Source organism: Hypanus sabinus, chromosome 9 (genome assembly GCF_030144855.1).
Source record: "Hypanus sabinus isolate sHypSab1 chromosome 9, sHypSab1.hap1, whole genome shotgun sequence".
In the NCBI taxonomy this organism is placed as follows: domain Eukaryota; kingdom Metazoa; phylum Chordata; class Chondrichthyes; order Myliobatiformes; family Dasyatidae; genus Hypanus; species Hypanus sabinus.
In genome coordinates, this window is record NC_082714.1 from 75,239,835 (window position 1) to 75,263,828 (window position 23,994).

Consider the following 23,994-nt stretch of genomic DNA (forward strand, 5'->3'; position numbering starts at 1 on the left):
CGTGCCTTCTTCTGTTCCTGTGAGGTGAGGGGGTGGGGCGGCAGGAAATACGGTCTACAGATGATCAGACTCTGTGATTCCATTTACATATTAAGAGGAATAGGATAATCAGGAGAGATGGTTACCCGACAAGGAGCATCGCAGACCTCTTTATGTGGAGCTCAGAAGAAGGGCGAGATTCCGAAGAATGAAAAAAAGCGGGGAAATTCACTTGTTTCCTGACACCGAAAGAAAACGAGGAATACGATTTTGCTCAAGACAGTGATTTACCACATAACCACGATCTCTGATAGTTCAGTAACGCTAAAGTTGTTTATATTTATACTGGCTGTCGGTCTGTGACCGTATTGCACTTTAATTTTTATTTCAGTGCATTTCCACATTTGATCTGGCGTACATGGCTGTTGGTTCCTTAATGGTGTGCGAGCCAGAGAAGGTAGTGGGGGCGAGCTCTCATTATCTGCTGCATGCATCTGAAATAGCCTCTGTCAACGAAGTGCAAGTAAGTCCCGTTCTTCAGACGTGGTTCAACTACTCCCAGCGGAACTGTTCCTACTGACAGGATAAGGGGCAAAACTGGCGCCTTAAAACCTATTGCTTCGGTATTATAGGGCTCGAAGGACGGGCTTGGCAACTCATCTAGGAGGATGCAAATTCTAATCTCAATCTTCCTCTGCCTTACGGATATAAACATTCATGGGCGAAATCTTCTGGACTAAACCCGAGGAAAGATCCGGAATAATGTCCCACGTACGCGCACTGAAACGGCGGGAAGTAGGTGAAGAAACGTTGATGGTAGTGGAAGGATCAAAAGCTGCATTTAATTGAATATATGTCTGGTGTCAACCTTTCCTGGTACTTGAATTAGAAAAAAATCGGGATAGTTCTGTTGTATTAGCAGGAAAATTTCACATGTGAGGCGAACGTGATTACCACTGCACTACAGAATGAGTCCTGACGAAGGGTCTCGGCCCGATACGTCGACTGTACTTCCTCCTACAGATGCTGCCTGGCCTGTTGCGTTCCACCAGCATTTTGTGTGTGTTGCTTGGAATTTCCAGCATCTGCAGATTTCCTCATGTTTGCTCTAGAGAAATACTGACCGCCGATTATCCTGTACCGCTTGAGCAGACGCGTACATCCATTGTCCAAAGCACACTGCCGATGTTTGTCCAGCTCTCCAGCATGAAAGGACGGCTAAAATATCTTTAAAAGTCCGAAGGTCAAAGGAAAAGAAACAGAAATTATCAATATAGGCCGTACTGTGTAAACGGAAAGAAATAAACGGTGAGAGAGCTACTCCCGATGAGACGAAGTGGGGATTGCAGGCGGGTCTAGAGACTCAGGCACAATGCGAACACAGTAGGATTAATTGTGTACATTTAAGATTAATATATTTGTCATTACACTAGTCCAGTACTTCGTCCAGCCAAAGGTGGTCGTAGACGTTTGAAAGTTTGTTGGAATGTTTTGAAACTGTAAGTGTGTTTGCAATGTTCTAGTATCGTTTGACTTCGTGGCGCAATGGTAGCGCGTCTGACTCCAGATCAGAAGGGTGCGTGTTCGAATCACGTCGAGGTCACAAGCGCTGCGACGAATTTTGTAATTAAAATGTTTGCTGCGTTTACGCTCAGTTGATCTTCCCAAAATTAAATGCACTTTACCCTTCGGAAAACGGAAGTGTGTCTAAATTGAAGTACTGTGTCGAAATACTAAATCTTCTTTCTTTTATTCCAAAAACTACGTTGCCCAAAATTTGAAATAAAAGAAGAAAATTATGCAAACATTCAGAAGGTCATTCAGCATCGCTGGTAAGGAGCTACTTTTTCAAAACATTCAGCGTTCCCATCATCTCTACATTATTAATTTTCTTTCTTCATAAAGCGGAATGAAGCCACCGCCTGTCCCAAAGCAAATTTCCCAATGTAACATATCACAGAGAACAGTACAGATCTGTAACTCGGCCGACAATGTTGTTCTAATCTTTTCTGCTACTCTAGGATCATTCTACGTCTTCCTTCTGACAGAGCCCCATTCTGTGTTGTTGGTCAGAGTTGAGTGTGGGTCTTATCCCTGTATTGCTGTTCTGCTGCCTTGATGACTTTGCGCACATCGATGCGGGATTTTTTTTTAGATCCTGCGGATTACCGGCAATGTAAGCTATGTGCCGCCCGGTAAGTGCTGCCCGCACGGAAATGTTAACCTAGGGTTTCTATATTGGATTGACCCTGACCAGTTTCTTGGGGACAACTTCCTCGATGCACTTCCAGATGAAACAATACAGGGATAAGATCCACACTCAACTCTTGACCAACAACACAGGCAGCTTATGGCAACGTGTACACACCATTGCAGAATTCAAAGCTAAACGCAGCGGAATTTCCAACGTTGCCCCCTTTCTCCCAGACCAGCTAAATATTTTTTACGCTCGATTCGATGTCACTAGCACTTTTCTCCTGAGGAGACCTACAGCTGATGAGACCTGCAGCTTGGTTATCTCTGAGGCCGAATTACGTAGGTGGATAGTCGCATAGTTCTGGTACCTAAAAAGACTAAGGTAACATGTCTGAATGACTGGTGCCCAGTCGCACTCACCTAAATAGTAAGCGAATGCTTTGAGAGGCTAGTCAAGGACAACATCTGCAGCATGCTAACACCCACAATTAACACAATTAACACCCCTTACAATTCGCCTACCGACAGTAGCCACAGCTCTGCACACCATACTTACACACCTGGAAAAGAGGGATGCTTATGTGAGAATGCTGTTTCTGGATTACAGTTGGACATTCCACACCATAATTCCCACCAGGCTCGACAAGAGGCTCAGAGTCCTTGACCCTACCTTGTGTAGCTGGATCCTGGACTTCCTGTCAGAGCGCCGGCATGTGGCAACAGTGGGGTCCCTCACCTCTGCCTCTCTGACTCTCAACACAGGTGCCCCTCAGGGCTGTGTACTAAACCCCCACCTTTACTCACTGTACACCCATAATTGTGTCGCTACCCACAGCTCCAATCTGCTAATTATATTTGCTGACGAAACTACATCGATTGGCCTAATATCAAGCAATAATGATGCAGCCTACAGAGCAGAAGTCATCATCCTGAAACAGTGATGTCAAGAAAACAAGCTCCCCCTCAATGTCGCAAAAACAAAGGAGATGGTTGTGCACTGGATGAGGAATGGAGACAAACTAACCACTACAGACATCAATGGATCACGGTTTAAGAGGGTGAACTGCTTCAAGTTCCTCGGCATAAACATCAGCGAGGATCTCATGTGGTCTGTACACAACTGCGCTCTTTCACCTCAGACTGTAGAAGTTTAGAATGGGCCCGCAAACCCTAAGAACTTTCTATAAGGGCACAATAGCGAGCATCCTGGCGGGCTGTATCACTGCCTGGTATGGGAACTGAACTTTCCTCAATCGCAGGACTCTGCAGAGAGTGGTGTGGACAGCCCAGCACATCTGGAGGTGTGAACTTCCCACTTTTCTGGACATTTAAAAAGACAGGTGCGTAAAAAGGGCCCGAAGGATCATTGAGGACCCGAGTCACCACAACCACAAACTGTTCCAGCTGCTCCCATCCGGGAAACGTTATCGCAGCATAAAAGCCAGGACCAACAGAGTCCGGGGCAGCTTCTTCCACGAGGCCTTCAGACCTCTTAATTCATGCTGACATAGCTGTATTCCTATGCTATATTGACTATCCTGATGTACATAATATCTATTATAATTTGCTATAAATTGTAGATCGCACATTTAGACGGAGACGTAACGTAAAGATTTTACTTCTCGTGTTTATGAAGGATGTAAGAAATAAAGTACATTCAATTCAAAAGTGCCAGGTAGACTTGAAGGTCTTAAGGTGGATAATTCACCTGGTTCAGATGGAATACATCCCAGAGTCCCGAAGTGGTTGCTGAAGAGATATCGGTCATGATCTTTCAAGAATCACTTGACTCTGGCATGGTTTCAGAGGACTGGGAAATTGCAAATGTCACTTCAAGAAGGGAAGACGGCAAAGGAAAGGAAATTATAGGTCAGTTAGCCTAACCTCAGTGGTTAAGAAAGTGTTGAGGTCTCTTCTTCAGGATGAGGCTTCTGAGTATTGGAGACTAATGATAAAACAATTCAATATCAGTATGTTTTCTGAAAAGGGAAATCTTGCCTGACAAACCTGTTAGAATTCTTCGAGGAAGTAACAAGCAGGGTGGACGAAAGAGAAGCAGAGGATGTAACTTTCTTGGATTTTCAGAAGCGTTTAATAAGGTGGCACACATGAGGCTGCTTAAAATCCTATGATAAATCATAGGATAAAATCCTGTGGCGTTGGGAAATCCTATGCTTACAGGCAGGAGACAGCGAACGGCAATAAAGGAGGCTTTACTGCCAGTGACTAGTGGTGTTGTTCAGGGGTCGGTATTGGGATCACTACTTTTCATATTGTTTGTCAATGATTTAGATAATAAAATCAATGGCTTTGCGGCAAAGTGTGCGGATGATATGCTGATGTGAAAACGGGTAGATAGTGTTGAGAGGCAATGCGATTACAGATTGATTTCGACAAATTGGAAGAATGGGCAAAAAAACTAGCAGGCGGAATACAGTGTTCGGAAATGGACGATACACTTTGGTAAAAAGAACAATAGTGCAGAATATTGTCTAAATGTGGAGAAAATTGCAACGTCAGAGGTGCGTGGATCTTCGTGCAAGACTCCCAGAAGTATAATTTACAGCTTGAGTCTGTGGTAAAAAAGGTAAATACAAGGTTGGCATTAATTTCAAAAGGAATAAAGTAGAACAGGTCAGATAACACTCAGCCTTTATGAGACACTACACGTGGCGTATTGTGAGCAGTTTAGGGCCCAATATTTCAGGAAGGATGTGTCATCATTGGTGAGAGTACAGAGAAGTTCACGAGAATGTTTCCAGGATTGAAGGGGGCGAGCATATGAAGAGCGTTTGGCAGCTTTGGGCCTGTATTCACTGTAATTTAGAAGAATACGGGTGATCTCGTTGAAACCTACAGAATGATGAAAAGGCAAGATGGATGGATGTGGACAGAATGTTTTCTTTTGTGGAGAGCACAGCTTCATAATTGAGGAACGACCTTTTGGAACAAATTTAAGGAGGACCTTGCATAAGAAGAGGAGTTACTCCTTTATTGTGCGTGTCTTGTGACAGGAATCCACAATTGACAAGATTTCGCAATCTCGATCGGGGGTTAACACATTGAAACATTTCACCAGATTCCTCTTTTACTCACAGCCGACAGCTTCACTGAAATGGTATCCTTCCATTTACTCTTTGACGCCCAGCAAGATTCCACGTTCTATGTAAACTGGTTTTTTACACACCAGCGGTTATTATAGTGCAGTGGTTATCAAGGTGATGAACGGGTTCGATCCATCGTTACTCAGATGAAGGGTCTGCACCCGAAATGTTGACAGCGAATTCCTCTCGCTCGCTGATGCAAACCAGTGGAATTACTCCACTATTGTGTGGGTCTTGTGACTGGAATTAACAATCAGAGTCGGAGAGAAACACAGTGAAAATTTTCACCGGATTCCACTTTCTCAAACAGCCGACAGATTCACTGAAGTGGTATCCTTCTACTTTCTTTTCAACGCCCAGCAAGTTTCCACGTTCTATGTAAATTAGTCTAGTTTTTTACACGCCAACGATTTTTATAGTGCGGTGGTTATCAAGGTCACAATACATGCCAATAGTTCTCAGTTCGATAGTGGGCGGCAACGTAACGGCAGAACCAATTCAATACGGCGCACATGATATGAGCAGAATTACCATCGCTATGTGAGTCTGAACCTCTCGTTCCATCTATGTTGAAGCTTTCGCCTTCTCGGGCAACTGTCTGTATCTTCGCCATTTTCTCAGTATCGACCGTTACTGACAATTCGACTGTGTTTCTTCTCTTTCTTCAAGTTGAAAACTATTTCGCACACACATGAGTGAAGTCACAGGACTTTTAATACAACCTCAGCGAGACTCAGACGGAGCCAGTTTCAATTCTGGCAGGTCCATGAGGATTACCATAACCGGAAATGATCCATTGCATTGATTTTTTTATTTACATTGATACGATTTTAGTAAATAAATCCGTCGTTAATGACCGGTTTTTATTAGCCAATGGTGCGTGTTTTGTATAGATCCGCTCGTATCCGCTGCATGTGGTACATGATACGCGGCGGTGCGTTTCTGTAGTGTAGTGGTTATCACGTTCGCCTAACACGCGAAAGGTCTCTGGTTCGAAACCAGGCAGAAACATGCTCTGATAATTTTGTACAAATTAAGGAACCACACGTTTAATGGACTACTTCCGTTATTCGTTCCATAAGCAGAGTGTCCTCTCATGTACAAAACGATGGAGCAAGAGCAGTAAGCATTTATGCCGGGACCGTTCATCAGGATTCAAAAAGAAGGCGGAAGAACCAAAATAAGAAGGTTGTTAAAGGTGTCTACACGCCGGCAGGTGATAGGTGAAGGGAGTTGAAAGCGGAGCTAAGGTGTAGGGGAAGTGGCGCAGAATTGTGGAAGATACTTATCTCAGACGACTGTTTACGGTGACACGGTCTCTCTGCTGCCACACTGTGATCTCTTCTCAGCTGTGACATTTCGATCCAAGGTACGTGCGTTCGATTCACTCACCACCCAGGCTGTCATTTCGTCCACCTTTTTTACCACCACCACCACCCCCCCCCCCCCCCCGAAAATACGGAGAATAAAGAATTGACAATTCATGCCAAGATACTTGATCGATACTTTATTTACGCCGATAGTGAGATCTCTGGAATGAGCGGGGCGGCTAGTTCTGATTCACTGGCTTGACTTGAAGAACTTCAGCACCGGACTGCTTGCTTAAGCTGCCTGGCACCCCTTATTGATAATATACGGTGAGTGTGTCGTACCTCTGCTCCCTTCTCTTCAGGCACCGTCAACACGACCGACTGATTCTGTGGTGCGACGGTAAACAGGTTTGACCGTTCGTTGTTCGGATAAAGAGTGTTCACCCAAAACGTTGACGGTGAATTCCTCTCTCTCGCTGCTGCATGACTAGAGGAGTTACTCCACTGCTGTGTGCGTATTGTGACAGGAATTCACAATCTGGATCGGAGAGGAACATGTTGAAACATTTCACCAGATTTCTCTTTCACTCACAACCGACAGATTCACTGAAATTGTATCCTTCCATTTACCCTTCAGCGTTCAGCAGGTTTCCACGCTCTATGTGTAACCCTCAGGCTTGCCCAGTTCGTGTTCGTCTGGGGAAACAGCCGTCGCCCCCGCCAAACTGGGTAATCGCGTTTGTGCGAATGCTGTGTAATGAACCCCCAGTTAGAAACCCACGAAGCAAAATATCAGACATTAACCCATATGCAATTAAATGACTGAACTTTATGAATCTTAATATGAATATAGTGTTATTAAAGAAATTTTTTTTAAAAAACCCAAGTCAAGTCAAAGTCACGTTGGATCTTACACATAGTCTTTCTTCCAGCAGCGGTCTCCTCCTAGCGTCGCCGACCTTCGGACCCTCAGATCCCAGTCGACACCGTCCAGTGGTCTACCAGTTCTTTCCACATGCGTCTTCCCTCTTCTTCTCTCCTCTACAAAGACCACGAAAAAACATCATTCTAGAATCACAAGGTACAGCAACAATCTGTTATTGGCTAACATGCATCCTGTTATCTCCAGCCATAACCCAAACATCGCTGCTGCAGCGAAACCGTTACCTCAGTAGAGAACATTACAAAGAAGCCATTGCATTAGTGGTGAAACCTTACATATGTAAAATGGTCTTGTTTTTTACACCCCAGCGGTTTCTACACCCCAGTGGTTATCGCGGTCAGAGTAGACGCCCATAATTCCCAGTTTAATAGAGGACGGCAAAGTAAATATTGCTAGTGTCCTAGTTTGTCAGTAAGAGTGAACAGAATTACCATTCTGTGTACTCTGTGTGTCTGAGTCTTCCCCTCAGTTGACTTATTAAACTTCCCCCTCTCAGGCCCTGTCTCCATCTTCGTTTCTGTCCCCATTTTCTCAGTATCTGCCGTTATTGACAATTTTGAAATAATTTGTTTTCCTTTGTGTTGAAAGCTCTATTTGGACCAAGCATGAAGGCAGGTAAAGGGCGACACGCTGATTTTGAAATACGTGGTGCGTTCCTGCAGCCCCAACTGGAGTCAGCGGGAGCCAACTACCTTTGAGGCGGGAATCGTGAAGATTGTTAGGAGTGTAAATGAGCCATTCATTTTTAATTAATTTTGGTATATAATTCAGTCGTTACTGTCGAGTTTCTATTAGTTGGAAGTGAATGTTTTGTATAAGTCCATTCCTATCAGCTGCATGCGGTAAAGGAAAGGAAGACACAGTGTTTGTGTAGTATAGTGGTTATCACGTTCGCCTAACACGCAAAAGGTTCCTGGTTCGAAACCAGGCAAAAACATTCTGCTATACTTTTGTATAAATCAAGTCCTTCGAAAGGACGCAACCACACGTTTATTCAATGGAGTACTTCCGTAACTCGTTCAATAAACAAAGTATACCCTCACACTCTAAACGCTGAAGAAAGAGCAGTTAACATTTAGGTCATGACAATCATCAGGGCTGGAAAAGATGGGGCACGATCCAGAATATGAAGTTTGCTGAAAATGTGTAGGCGCTGGCAGGTGATAGGAAGAGACATTTGAGAGGGAACGTAAGAGGCAGGGAGCGTGGAGAAGAATTGTGTAAATTTCTCAAAAGAGACCGCTGTTACCGGTGACACACTCTGTCCCACGCTGTGATCTCTTCTGAACTGCGACACTTCTCATCCCAGATACGTACGTTCGATTCACTCAGCACGTAGTTTTCATTTCATCTCCAGTCTTCGCCAATATTCAGGGGAACAGACAGGAGGTTCTATCAGCGTGATAGACATACCCGCATGGTGGGTTGCCACCCAGGTGCCAGGGTACGGGATGTCTCGGATCGGCTGCAGAGTATTGTGAAGGCAGAGGGTGAAGAACCAGAAGCCTTGGTACAGGGTGGGACCAATGACATTGGTGGGACATTGATGAGGCCTTAAGTGAGAATTCAGGAACTTGGACAGGAAGCTGAAAAGCAGGATCTCCAGAGTAGTAAATCATTAGAAAGGTATGACATAGCACTGGAAGGTGCAGAGTCCCTATGGGTTGAGTTAAGAAATGTCAAGGGTAAAAGGATCCTAATGGCAGTTGTATACAGGCCTCCAAACTGTAGCCGGGATGTAGATTACAAAATACAGCAGGATATACATAAGGCGTTTCAGAAGGACAATGTCATGATAATCGTTGGGGATTTTAACAAGAAAGTGGATTGGGAAAAGTAGGCCCCCACTGGACCTCAAGAGAATTTGTGGAATATTTAAGGGATGGCATTTTCGAAACTCTTGTTGCTGAGCCCATTAGGCGATCGACTGCTGGATAGGGTGTTGTGCAATGATCCGGAGGTGATAAGAGAGCTGAAGGTTAAGGAACCCTTAGGGAACTGTGATCACAATATGATCGAACTCACTTTGAAATCTGAGACCGAGAAACTAAATTCCAATGTTTCGGTATTTCAGTGGATTAAAGGAAATTACAATAAATGGCCAAAGTTGACTGGAAAGGAACACGAGCAGGAAGGACAGCACAGCAGCAATGGCTGGAGTTTCTGAGAAATATACGGGACGTGCACGACAGATATGTTCCATATATGAAGACATTTTCGAAAGGAAGAAGGAAACTACCGTGGCTGACAAGTGAAGCTACACACAAAGTAAATGCAAAAGAGAGGCATACAAGGAAGACAAAGATAGTGAGAAGATAGTGGGAAGCTTCTAAAATTTGCAGAAGAAAACTAAGAAGTTCATTAGCAAGAAAGAAATGAATTAAGAAAAGAAGCTGACAACTAATATCAAAGAAGAGAGTAAAAGTTTTTTTTAAGTATATAAAGGGTAAAAGAGTGTTGCGGGTAGATATGGGAGCAATAGAAAATTGAGATATTGGAATGAGAGACGCTGAGACGGCAGAGGAACCGAATGCATATTTTGCATTGGTCTTTACAGTGGAAGTCCTCTGCAGTACACCGGACATTCAAGAGTATCAGTGAAGTGAAGTATGTGCAGTGAAAATTACGACTGAGAAGCTGCTCGGGAAGATTAATAGTCTGAGGGTGGATAAATCTCCTGGAGCTGATGGAATGGACTCTCGGATTCTGAAGGAAGTAGCTGGAAAAGTTGCGGAAGCATTCACAATGATCTTTCAAGAGTCAATAGATTCTGGCATTGTACCGGATGACTGGAGAAATGCAATGTTTTCCCGCTATTTAAGAAGGGAGGGAGGCAGTAGAAAGGATAGTATGGACCTGCTAGCCAGATATCAGTGGTTAGGAACATCTTGGAATCGATTGCTAGGGGTAGGATAATGGAGGCACCTGGAGGCACATTATAAGTTATGCCAAAGCCGGCATGGTTTCCTGAAAGGAAACTCCTGCCTGACTAACCTACTGCAATCTTTAGAGGAAGTTATAGGCAGCGTAGACAAAAGAGATGCAGTGGATGTGCTTTACTTGGAATTTCGGAAGGCTTTTTGTTAGGTACAGCACTTGAGGCTGCTCAGCAAGATCCGATGGAATAACAGCAGAATTACTTGCATGTGTGGAGCATTAGATGATCAGCAGAAAACAGACAGTGGAAATAAAGGGATCCTATTCTGCTGGCTGCCGGTTACCAGTGGAGTTCCACAGGGGTTGGTGTTGGGACCGCTGTTTTTTTACGATATATGTCAATGATTTGGACTATGGGATTAATGGACTTGTAGCTAAATTTGCCGATGACACAAAGATAGGTAGAGGGGCGGGTAGTGTTGAAGAAACAGAGAGCCTGCAGAGAAACGTAGATAGTTTCGGGGAATGGGTAAAGAAGTGGCAAGTGAAATAGAATGTTGGAAATTGGATGGTCATGCACATTTGTGGAGGAAATAAACGGGCAGACTATTATTTAGATGAGGAGAGTTCAAAATGCAGGAATGTAAAGGGACTTGGGAGTCCATGTGCAGGACACCCTAAACGTTAACCTCCAGCTTGAATCAGTTATGCAGAAGGCGAAAGCAGTATTGGCATTCATTTCAAGAGTTATAGAATATAAGAGCAGGGATGTGATGCTGAGGCTCTATAAGGCACTCGTGAGACAACGCAGAGTATTGTGTGCAGTTTTAGGCTCTTTATTTTAGAAAAGGACATATTGACATTGGAGAGGGTTCAGAGAAGATTCGCGAGAATGATTCCAGCAAAACGCATGGGGAACATGTGGAAGCTCTTGGGCTTCAGGAGAATGAAGAGGGGATTTCAAAGAAACATTTCGAATGCTAAAAGGCCTGAACAGAATAGATATGGCAAAGTTATTTCCCATGGTAGGATAGCCAATGACAAGAATGCACTACAAGGATTGAAGAACTTTGCATTTAAAACAGAGATGCAGAGAAATTACTTCTGTCAGAGTGGTAAACAGAGTGGAATTTGTTGTCAACGAGCGGCTCTGGAGGCCAAGTCATGGGGTGTATTTCAGGTAGCGATAGATAGGTTCCTGATTAGCCTGGGCATCAAAGAGTATGGGGAGAAATCAGGGGAATGGGGATGACTGGAGAATTGGATCAACACAAGATTGAATAGCAGTGCAGACTCGATGGGCCGAATAGTCTACTTCAGCTCCTATGTCATGTGGTCTTGAGAAGTAGTTCTATTACTCGTTCCATAAACAAAGCATCCGCTCATCCAGAAAACTCTGGAGGAAAATCAGTCAGCATTTATGCCGTGACCGTTCATCAGGACTAGAAAAGGAGCACCACGAACCAAAATAAGAAGTGTGGTAAACGTGTGTACACGCCGGCTGGTGATAGGAGGCGATAGATGAGAGCGAATGTAAGGTGTAGGGAGCGTGGAGAAGAATTGTGCAAAAGTCTCATCTCAGACCACTGACACTGGGGCACACTCATACTGTCCCCCACTGTGATATCTGCTGAGCTACGACTCTTCTCATCACAGGTACGTACAATCGATTCACTCACCAGCCATTTTGCCATTTCATCCCCAAACTTTCCCTGTCTACGTGCCTTCTAGTATCTGGCGTCACTGATCGTCAAATGGCAGGAGAAGGATTCGGATGTTGCAAATGCACTATTTAGCAAATCTGGAGTGAATTCCACTGGGAAGAATCTCTGAACAGGGTTATGCAACATTTCATATAATCTGACATATGGAATTTGAAGAAATTAGCTGAAGCTGAAGCAATTCCATCGTTATCAGAAGATCAGAGCAAGTTTCATCTCATCAGTACAGCTCGAGGACGGTGCGAATGCCAAGTCGGTTAACTGATCAAGACGTCTGTCCAGTGAAAAGTAGACAGCGGTGTGGAACCCTCAGAGTCGCTCTTAGTTTATGCAGGGAAACTCGTTTATTGAAGGGGGTTCCATGCAACAATCACCATTCCCTGACTTGTCACACTGGTGTTGCCGTAGGGAGGTGACCTATCCCTGCCTCATCAGCGCTGGGAACCTCTTTTCCTTTTCTGACTGAGTCCATTCGATGATAGTCGAGAGTGTATTTTTCTGACATGACTTCATCTCCATTACATTCACTAAGTTGAAGTTAACTCAAAACCGCAAACCCCTCCCCACACCTCCGTTCGTTCCGCCTTGTTTGTATGTAACAAGAAAGACAACGTGCTGGAGTGACAATTCATGCCAAGACATTTGATCGATACTTTATTTACACTGATACTGAGATCTCTGGAATACAGAGTGACGGCTACTTATAATTCACCAGCTGGGCCTCAGGAACTTCAGTCCCCGGCCTGCTTGTTTGAAATTGTCTCCCAATCCGCACTGAAAAATTACGGTGAGTGTGTCGTTCCTCTGATCCCTTTCCTTAAAGCGCCGTCAGCACCACCAATGGATTCAGTGGAGCGGTGATGAACAGGTTCGCCAGATCGTTGCAGGGATAAAGGTTCTTCTCCCAAAACATTGCCGGCGAATTCTCTCTCGTTGCTGCTGCATGACCAGAGGAGTTACTCCACATTCGTGTGCGTATTGTGACAAGAATTCACAAGATGGATAGGAGAGAAACATTTGACCAGATTCCGCTTTCTCTCGCAGATGACATTCACTGAAAAGATATCATTCGATTTCCTCTTCAGCGCCCAGCAAGCTTCCACAATCTATGTAAACTGGTCTTGTTTTTTACACCCCAGCAGTTTTTATAGTGTAGTGGTTATCTAGGTCACATTTCACTCCAATAGATCCCAGTTCGATGGAGGACGGCAACGTAAATATTAGTCGTGCTCCAGTTTCTCAGTAAGAACGTGTATACTGACGATTACTACTCAAAGGGAAACCTGCTGCCCCAGGTTTTTTTTGTACTTTGCAAGCATTCGGTCAATTTTGCTTGCCCATCACAGGCGGCATGAACGGCAAGACAATTTAAATATGGTGCATATGGAATGAACAGAATTGCCATCGCTATGTACGCTCTATGTCTGAATTTCTCGTCCATTCTACTCTGAAGCCTTTCCCGTCTCGGGCGACTGTCTGTATCTGCATTTATTTCCCCAGTTCTCAGTATCGGCCGTTATGGACAATTTTGAAAGTATATATTTTTTTCCTCCGCATTGAGAATTCCAATTGACACACAAACATGAATGAAGTCACAGGACAATAGGCGGGTTTTGAAATACGTGGTTCATTTCTACATCCTTATCTGGACTCAGCGGGAGCCAGTTTCAGTTATGGTGGGATTCGTTAAGATTATTATGAAAGGAGATGATTCACTGCATTCATTTTTTATTGGTGTTCTGGGTGATGTCAGTATATAAGTCAGTCATTAGTGTTTTGTTTCTATTGGCTGGAAGTGTATGTTGTGTATTGTATCTGCTTTAAGTGGTACATGATAGGCATTCGCGATGTTTCTGTAGTGTAGTGGTTATCACGTTCGCCTAACACGCGAAAGGTCCCTGGTTCGAAACCAGGCAGAAACATTGGCTCAGACTTTTGTACAAATCAAATAATTGGAAGGGACGCAACCACGTTTATTCAATGGGGAGTACTGTACTTCTGTTTCTGTAAACTGAGCATAACCTCACCTACTTAACGCTGGACAAAGAGAAGTCAGTATTTATGCCGTAACCGTTTATCAGGACTGAAAAAGATGGGCCACGTACCAGAATAAGAAGTTTGTTAAAGCTGGAGGCATATAAGAGGGAAGGTAACATGTCTGAAGCAAAGAGAAGAATTGTGTACTATTCTCATCTGAGACCACTGTGCAGGGTGACACACTCCCTTTGTCCCAATCTTCCCCTGTCTACGTGCCTTCGAGCACCTGTCTTCACTGATCGACAAATGGCGGGAGATGGATTAGTATGTTCCAAATGCACTATTTAGCAAATATTTCGTACATTGCACTGGGGAGAATCGGTCCCTGATCATGGTTGTTCAACTTTCAAATTATTTTCCTTTTCTGACAAATTCATTGGCAAATTTACTAACCCATCCCTACACTTCCTCATCCAGGTCGTTTATAAAAATCACGAAGAGTAGGATTCCCAGAACAGATTCCTGAGGCACAGCACTGGTCAACAACCTCCATGCTGAAAATGCCCCGTCTCCAGCCACTCTTTGTCTTCTGTGGGCAAGCCATTTCTGGATCCCCTTGGATCTCATGTCGTCTTACTCACTCAATAAGCCTTGTATAGGGTACCTTATCAAATGCCTTGCTGAAATCTATATACACTACATCTATCGCTCTACCTTCATCAATGGGTTTAGTCACATTCTCAAAAAAACCTATCAGGCTCGTAAAACACGACCTGAATTTGGTAAAGCCATACTGACTATTCCTAATCATATTATACCTCTCCAAATGTTAATAAATCCTGCCTCTTAGGATCTTCTCCATCAACCTACCAACCACTGAATAAGACTCACTGGTCTATAATTTCCTGGGCTATCTCTATTCCCTTTCTTGAATACTGGAACAACATCCGCAAACCTCTAATCCTCCGGAACCTCTCCTGTCCTATTGATGATGCAAAGATCATCGCCAGAGGCTCAGAAATCTCCTCACTAGCATGCCACAGTTGCCTGGGGTATATCTCGTCCTGTCACGCTGACTTATTGAACTTGATGCTTCGCGAAATATCTACATGTTCAAGCTTTTCAGTGCGCTATACGTCATCCCTACAATCGCCGAGATCGTTTAATGAATGTGTGTGTAATGAATGGGGTAGACATACGTAGCCCCAATAAATTGTTAATTCCGACTTTAAGGACCGTTAAAGCATTGGGATCAGTTACGATCATTAAATGGATGTTGATAAAATGGCGGGCAAAGACTTTGTTTTAGTTCAGACTAGCGCTGAACAGAGGTGGCGGAGGGAGGAGGTGGGAGCGCGCGTACGTCGGCTGACAACACTTTCTGGAAGGAAGAGTGGGTAGGCGAGGGTGCCGAATTGGAAGCCGGGTTTCTCATAGCTGCGGGCCGGAGACTTTAAAGACAAGTTGCTCGCATTTTTGCGGAGCGAGAGAAAGGAGATGTCTGACGTGGAAGGTCTAAAGAGTCCTCCAGCGAGGGGTGACAATTCTGGGGTGGTATTGGCGCTTACATCCTGGTGAATAAATAGCTATGTGCCCAGTTCCAAAGTCCCTGTTATCGTAGGCTCAGCAAGCTGCCTGGAATATTGCGCACCCCGAGGGAAAGAAGAAATATGAGCCTTGGGCGCAGCACACCTCTCAGATGCTGGTTGAGTGGCAGTGCTCTGATGACGTAAAAGACATCGATTGGTAGATAGGCTGAGGGGCGGCTGTGACGTATTGAGAATCCTGGAAACTGTAAATCCCTTTGCTACTTCTGCCGATTACATGCAAGCGCTAGAAAATGTTTTTGCCGCGACAGGAAGCCCAATGGAACTTATGACGAGTTTTCGGAATATGTTTCAGGAGAAGGGGGAGAAACTTTTCACCTACATTTTTCGGCCAGAGAGGCAGCTGACTTGCTTAGGGGGTGGGGGGTGGGGGGTGTCATTCAAACGGCTGAGGTGAATCAGTTAAGAAAGGACCATGTGGCGAAAGGCGCACAGTCACAGGTCAAGATCGCTGGGATCTCCGAATGTCTCGTAAGACGCGCTCCCCTCCCTAGTTTGTCGAGCTGATCAGAGAAGTAAGAGTGAAGGAGAATGCGACGGAAGCGCGGGTGGCCTCCGTTGGCACGGTAGAGTCCTCGGTTGTAGCTGCCTTGGCTGAAGTGGCCACTGATAGCTCACCCCGGGGAGTGGTAAATGAACTTGTGGCAGAGTTCAGAACTGAGATGTGCGGCCACCTCGCACGACTAAGCGGACATGGAATCGGAGCACCTGAGGGCTGCTATGAACGGCATCCCGCGAGAAGGGGAGCGACTGGTGCTGGCGACAGTTATACTAGCGATTGTCATTGAAGGCTCGGAGTGATCGGAGGCAGTTGTGGGAGTAGCTGAAGTCCTTGATTCATCAGTGTTGGTTTGTCCAGACTCGGTTCAGAAGAGCGAAGCATCAATTTTTGTGAGAACAAATACTCCTTTTGTGAGGAGGCTAATGGGAGCCTGCAAAGAGAGAGTTGCAGAGAGCTTGCCTATTCACCCTGTGTTCCGAGCCGCTTTTGAGGAAATTCATGGCCACTGAGCTGAATGATGAGCATAAGCGAGGAACCGTGTTGTACACCCAGTCCAAACCTGTATAAGTAGCTAGCCTAACGGGGAACCCCAAATTTCCCAGAATGCCTGATTCCGATGCTCTCTTGCCGAATGCTCCGGCCGACCACGAGAAGGAGTCATGAGACGTTAATGACTAGTGCTCCTGTGAGTAAAACCGGGAAGACACTATCTCCGAAAATGGGAAAGCTGACTGCTAAGTCATTCAATTTTAGGGACTCCCCGGAGGTTGGAAGAGGAGCCTGATAAGAGAAGATGTTGAAGCTGGAAGGTGCCTTTTCTACTGACGAGTTTATGTGGGTTGCTCCAAGTCTACTTGCCACACCATCATCCCGTTCAGAGGAAGTTCACGCCGACCAGCGGATGCAGAAGTGGAAGACGTTCGGCAGCATCTGCAAAAGCTGAAGGAAATTGGGATTATCACTGAGTCCAGAAGCCCCTATAAGTAATAGTGGTGGACAGCATGAAGAATGGGGAAGTACGAATGTGTGTGAACTATTCGATTCTAAGCAGCCATTCAGTCCCCGATCGAGGACGCACTGGCCTATCTAGGTAGTGCGAAGTGGGTCAGTGTGCTGGACATGAGAAGTGGATATTATCAGATCCCCATGAGTGAAGACGGCATTCATATGTCCACCGGGATTCCTCCAGTTTGAAAGGGTGCCCCAGGGTGTATCGGGTGCCCCGGCGACTTTCCAGCGCGTCATTGAGAAAACGGTGGTAGATATGAATTTGCTAGTGGTGTTGGTGTACCTAGACAATCTCATAATGTTCGGGTCCACCTTGAAGGAAGATGAAGCGAGGCTACTGAACAGGCCGCCTGAAAGTTGAAGGGATAAAACTTTCCCTGAATAAGTGCCAGTTTTGCAAAACGTCTGTCAATTATGTCGATCACATAGTCTCGCGAAATGGAATAACTTCAGTGCCGTCTAAGATAGAGGAGGTGGCCACATGACTGTGAGTGTCCTGTGCTCGTTCCTTGGGCTCTGATATAATCGGAGGTTCGTTAAGGAATTGTCTAAAGCGGTTACCCTCCCTTGGGAAGGAAAGGGTAGAGGACAAAATGAGAGGAGGGTAAAGAGTGTCGTAGCCTTTCAGAGCCTTTTTGACCGAGGTGGGATGCGAAATGTGAAGAGGTCTTCAAGTTGGTGAAGGAGCTGCTGACGAATGCGTCTGTGCTGTCCTTTACAGTCCCCTGTTTGCCATATGTATTGCTTATAGATGCCATCAGAGAGCGCTTAGGGTGTGCATCAGGACCAGCGCATAGGGTAAGACCTGTCGCATTTGTCAGCCTGAGTCTTTCGCCCTCTGAGCGAAACTACGCCAACGACAAATTGGAGTTCCTGGCATTGAAATGGGCTGTGGTGGATAAGCTAAGTGATTATCTATATGGTGTCAAGTTCGAGGTGAGGACGGACAACAACCCATTAACGTATATCCTGACCTCGGCAAAATTGGATGTCACAGGCTATCGGTGGTTAGCGGCGTTGTCTGCGTAAGATTTCAGACCAAGTACCGGCCGGAGGAGTCGGAACGTTGATGCTGGTGCTTTGTCCAGACGTGTACATGAAGGGCTGGCAGGGGCAGAGAGTGGGAGGGCAATCCTGTAGGTAAAGTGATGTGCTGGATTTCCGTCATGCAAAAGGCACAGGAAATACAAGGGCAGAATCAAGCAGTAGATCATTTGTGAGCTTTTGATGGTGTCATTCCACAAGCTTAGTACAACCTGACAGCTCTCGAAACAAAGTAGTTGCCAGAATTGAGTCCCGGGGAAGTGGCAGCCGCTCAACGAGATAACCCAGACCCTCGCTGACCATCGTATCCTTCGGTCAGCGGTTGCGAAAGGGTACTTGGCCCAAATGCACAAGCTGAAAGACTGCGCTGTCTGAGTGAGTGGCCCAGACTGGAGTTGAGGAAACAGATTTTATACCGTGCCACGTCGCCTCCAGACAGGTCTCGGCGTTCCCAGTTGGTTCCGCCTGAGAAGAGTCCGAGGATTGTGTTGAAGGCACCTCATGATAATTCCGGCCATTTGGGGGGTTGACAAGACTTATCGATTGCTCAGAGATCGGTTCGATTGAAACCGAATGAAGCTGGAGGTCGAAGAGCACTGTAAATCATGTATTCGATGCATAGGGATGAAGACGCTACCGACGCGGGCAGCTCCGTTATCCCATTTGCAGAGTGCGGGGCCACTTGATCTGTTGTGTATGGATCTCCTATCAATAGAGCCTGATGTCAGCAACAATGCGAATGTCTTGTTTTTCCTGATTACTGCAGATATGTGCAAGCCTGTCCCGCCAAAGATTAGAGGACGTCCAGGGTGGCCAAAGTGTTATGGGTTAGGTATTCAGTTTATTTTGGCCTCCCCAGGTGGATACATAGCGACGTGGGACGGAATTTCTAGAGTAGGCTCATACATATGATACTGAACATGGTTGGAGTCGAGAAGTGCAGAATTATGCCCTATCAGCAGCATGGTGATACCCAGCCCGAGGTTCCATCGGACTTTGCTAGATATGCTCAGAACCTTGGAGATCAGTAAAAAGAGAAAATGAAGTCAACACTTTGGATATCTGATCCACTGCTGCAACTGTACACAGAATGAAAATACCGAGTACTACCCGTATTATCTGATGTTTGGGCACGAAGCGAGGTTGCCCATTGACCTCTGGTTTGGGACTGGCGGGGGAAGATCTACAACAGAAGATTTATCTGAAGTTTATGGCTGATATGAGGAGGGAACTGTAAAAGGCTACTGAATTAGCTGAGGTTTATGCTACGTAGCAGAATCAAGCAAATAAGAGCAGGCATAATCAAAAGGTTAAGTTATTCCAATGTCATGAAGACATGACTAATTTTACTGGGGGGGGGGGAGAGTGGAACACCCTGGGAGAGCTTCACTGCTGACGTAATGGTCTTACTGTAGAAGCTGTGTTTCTGTTATACTAGAAGTAATGGTCGCTTTGGGCTGCGAGCTGCGTCTTTTCTTAGGCGACATATGAAGAGAAAAGACCCTGCAGAGAACCTGTCGTAAGTTGCTTCCCAGTGAGGGACCGTGATTCGATAGAGCCGGGCGCCAAGGTCGACTGAGGATCGATGAATATGAATTTTGGAAAGAGTTGAACTCCAGGTTGTGCGCATTTGACCGTTCAAATATAATGGGCCCTTTTAGGTTTTTTTTTTGTTTTTTAAACTAACCCTTTAATATAATTCCTTTAATCGTATGCAGTGTGCTGTCGGTTATTTCGTGGCACTGAGTTGTAACAGAGTAGCAAATTACACAGCACCCACACAAATCGGGGTTTGCGGTGGGAAAGCCGTTTAAGTCTCACGGGCTTGGCGGGACTGGAGGGTTTCCTCACTAGACTTACGCAGCTAAAGAAATCAGCGGGGTTTTAGAAAGATGACACAACCGTGGCTAACAAGAGACATCAAAACCATCATTAATGCCAAAGAGAAGGCATATAATACAACAATATTAGTGGGAAGTTAAGGATTGGGAAGCTTTTAAAAACCAACAGAAGGCAACTATAAAGTTATTAAGAGTGTAAACGTGGAATAAAAAGTATTCTAGCCAATAATATTAAAGCTGGTAACAAAGGTTTCTTCAGATACATAAGGTGTAAAAGAGATGTGAGAGTGATATCGGAACGCTTGTATAAAGTATGGTCGGTCGTATGGTCTTATGGTAACTCATAAGCAGATAATGTGTAAAATTAAACAGACCTATTGAGAATCACAGCTGCCGGGGGATATTGTGCATGTAGGGAAGAAAAAGGGCACTTATGTCAGGTATAGTGAACTGGCGTAAGCAAACTGACCGAACTTGGCCTGCTGAGTTCCTCCAGCATTTTGTGTGTGTTACTTTAAATTAAGACTGCGCTTACATAGTAAAGGCCAGGGCTCTGCAGAGTGTTGCAGATCAGCGAGACCTTGGGTTGAAGGACCCGTTGATAGTAAGGCGAAGAAGACGGTTGGCATTCTTGGTGAGATATCGTGAGATATCGGGCCATGACATTGATGAGATAACTTTGTAGCCAGTTGAACTGAATTCAAACAGTTCTGCAGCCCTCTTCGACACATTGCAAAAGGATTCCACAGAAACAAATGTGCCAATCTTGTATTTTAAAAAAGTGCAGACAATGCCCCTGTTTGTAATCTATATCAACATTCTGGAAGATGCTGCCGTATACTGGATCAGCAAGTTTACAGATGACATCAGTATTGGGTGTTGACTGGACACCCACAGCATCATCTAGAAAAAATGGGCTGAAAAAATGTCAGATGGAATGTGATGCAGAGAAGTGTGAAGTGTTGCGCTTTAGAAGAATCAACCAGGGTACATCTTACACTTTGAGTGGTAGAGCACGGAAGAATGCGGTAGAACAGATGAATCAGTGGCGTCACATGAAACAGGTTCGTAAAGAAAGCACTTTGGCCTTATAAATCAATGTTTTGAATACTGGGGTTGGAATGCTATGTTGAAACTGTATACGACATTGGCGATGCCTAATTATAGGCAATAGACAATAGGTGCAGAATTAGACCATTCGGTGCTTCGAGCCTGCACCGCCATTCTGAGATCATGGCTGATCATCTACTATCAATAACCGGTTCCTGCTTTCTCCCCATATCCCTTGATTCCCCTATCCATCAGATATCTATCTAGCTCCTTCTTGAAAGCATCCAGAGAATTGGCCTCCACCGTCTTCTGAGGCAGTGCATTCCACACCCCCACAACTCTCTGGGAGAAGACGTTTTTCCTTAACTCTGTCCTAAATGACCTACCCCTTATTCTTAAACCATGTCCTCTGGTATTGGACTCTCCCAGCATCTGGAACATTTTTCCAGCCTCTATCTTGTCCAATCCCTTAATAATCTTATATATTGCAATCAGATCCCCTCTCAATCTCCTTAATACCAGCGTGTACAAGCCCAGTCTCTCTAACCTCTCTGCGTCAGACAGTCCGGACATCCCAGGAATTAACCTTTTGAATCTACGCTGCACTTCCTCTACAGCCAGGATGTCCTTCCTTAACCCCGGAGACCAAAACTGTACACAATACTCCAGGTGTGGTCCCATCAGGGTCCTGTACAAATGCAAAAGAATTTCCTTGCTCTTGTACTTAATTCCCTTTGTAATAAAGGCCAACATTCTATTAGCCTTCTTCACTGCCTGCTTCACTTGCTCAGTCACCTTCAGTGACTGAAGAACAAGGACTCCTAGATCTCTTTGTATTTCTTCCTTACCTAACTCTACACCGTTCAGATAATAATCTGCTTCCTGTTCTTACTCCCAAAGTGGATAATCTCACACTTATTCACATTATACGCCATCTGCCAAGTATCTGCCCACTCACCCAGCCTATCCAAGTCACCGTGAATTCTCCTAACAACCTCATCACATGTCACACTGCCACCTAGCTTAGTACCATCATCAAACTTGCTGATGTTATTCTCAATGTCTTCATCTAAATCATTGATGTAAATCGTAAACTGCTGTGGTCCCAATACCGAGCCCTGTGGAACCCCACTAGTCCATGTCAATATCTTCCCCCCAATGCCATGAGCTCTGATTTTACCCACCAATCTCCTATGTGGGACCTTATCAAATGCCTTCTGAAAGTCGAGGTACACTACATCCGCTGGATCTCCCTAGTCTAACTTCCTGGTTACATCCTTGAAAAACTCCAATAGATTAGTCAAGCATGATTTAACCTTGATAAATCCATGCTGGTTCGGCCCAATTCTATCACTGCTATCCAGATATGCCTCTGTTTCATCTTTAATAATGGACTCTAGCATCTTCCTCAGTACTGATGTTAGGCTGACAGGACGATAGTTCTCTGTTTTCTCCCTCCCTCCTTTCTTAAAAAGTGGGATAACATTAGCCATTCTCCAATCCTCAGGAACTGATCCTGAATCTAAGGAACATTGGAAAATGATTACCAATGCATCCGCAATTTCCAGAGCCACCTCCTTTAGTACCCTAGAATGCAGACCATCTGGAACTGGGGATTTGTTAGCCTTCAGTCCCATCAGTCTACTCATTGCCGTTTCCTTCCGAATGTCAATCTGTTTCCTTTCCTCTGTTACCCTATGTCCTTGACCCATCCATACATCTGGGAGATTGCTTGTGTCTTCCCTAGTGAAGACAGATCTAAAGTACTTATTAAATTCTTCTGCCATTTCTCTGTTTCCCATAATAATTTCACCCAATTCATTCTTCAAGGGCCCAACATTGTTCTTAACTATCTTCTTTCTCTTCACATATCTAAAAAAAGCTTTTGCTATCCTCCTTTATATTCCTGGCTAGCTTGCGTTCGTACCTCATGTTTTCTCCCCGTATTGCCTTTTTAGTTAAGTTCTGTTGTTCCTTAAAAATTTCCCAATCATCTGTCTTCCCACTCACCTTAGCTCTGTCATACTTCTTTTTTTCTAATGCTATGCAATCTCTGACTTCCTTTGTCAACCACTGTGGCCCCTTTCCCCCCTTTGAAACCTTCCTTCTCCGGGGGATGAACTCATTTTGCACCTTGTGCATTATTCCCAAGAATACCTGCCGTTGCTGTTCCACTGTCTTTTCTCCTAGAATATCCGTCCATTTAACTTTGGACAGCTCCTCCCTCATGGCACCATAGTCTCCTTTGTTCAACTGCAACACTGATACCTCCGATATGCCCTTATCCTTCTCAAATTACAGATACAAACTTATCATATTATGGTCACTACGTCCTAATGGCTCCTTTACTTCAAGATCGCTTATCAAATCCTGTTCATTACACAACACTAAATCCAGAATAGCCTTGTCCCTGGTCGGCTCTTGTACAAGCGGTTCCAAGAATGCATCCCATAAGCACTCTACAAACTCCCTATCCTGGGGTCCAGCACCAACCTGATTCTCCCAGTTCACCTGCATGTTGAAATCCCCCATAACTACTGCGACATTACCATTGCCTTTGCCACATGCCAATGTTAACTCCCTATTCAACTTGCACCCAATATCCATGCTACTGTTTGGAGGCCTGTAGACAACACCCATTAGCGTCTTTTTGCCCTTACAGTTCCTCAGTTCTATCCACACAGGATCTACTTCTCCTGATCCTATGTTCCCCCTTTGCAAAGGACTGAATCTCATTCCTCACCAACAGGGCCACCCCACCCCCTCTGCCCGCATTTCTGTCCCTACGATAGCACGTATACCCTTGTACATTCATTTCTCAGGTCTGTTCTCCCT

The 23,994-nt window shown here is 45.0% G+C and overlaps 4 non-coding genes across 4 annotated transcripts; all 4 read left to right on the forward strand.

Moving 5' to 3' along the window:
- Window positions 1-1,510: 1,510 nt before the first annotated feature.
- trnaw-cca (transfer RNA tryptophan (anticodon CCA)) lies at window positions 1,511-1,582 on the forward strand. The gene has a single exon. It is a non-coding gene; the product is annotated as a tRNA-Trp (tRNA).
- Window positions 1,583-6,217: 4,635 nt separating this feature from the next.
- trnav-aac (transfer RNA valine (anticodon AAC)) lies at window positions 6,218-6,290 on the forward strand. The gene has a single exon. It is a non-coding gene; the product is annotated as a tRNA-Val (tRNA).
- A 2,106-nt stretch (window positions 6,291-8,396) lies between these two features.
- On the forward strand, window positions 8,397-8,469 carry trnav-aac (transfer RNA valine (anticodon AAC)). The gene has a single exon. It is a non-coding gene; the product is annotated as a tRNA-Val (tRNA).
- A 5,510-nt stretch (window positions 8,470-13,979) lies between these two features.
- trnav-aac (transfer RNA valine (anticodon AAC)) lies at window positions 13,980-14,052 on the forward strand. Its single transcript has one exon. It is a non-coding gene; the product is annotated as a tRNA-Val (tRNA).
- Window positions 14,053-23,994: the final 9,942 nt, after the last annotated feature.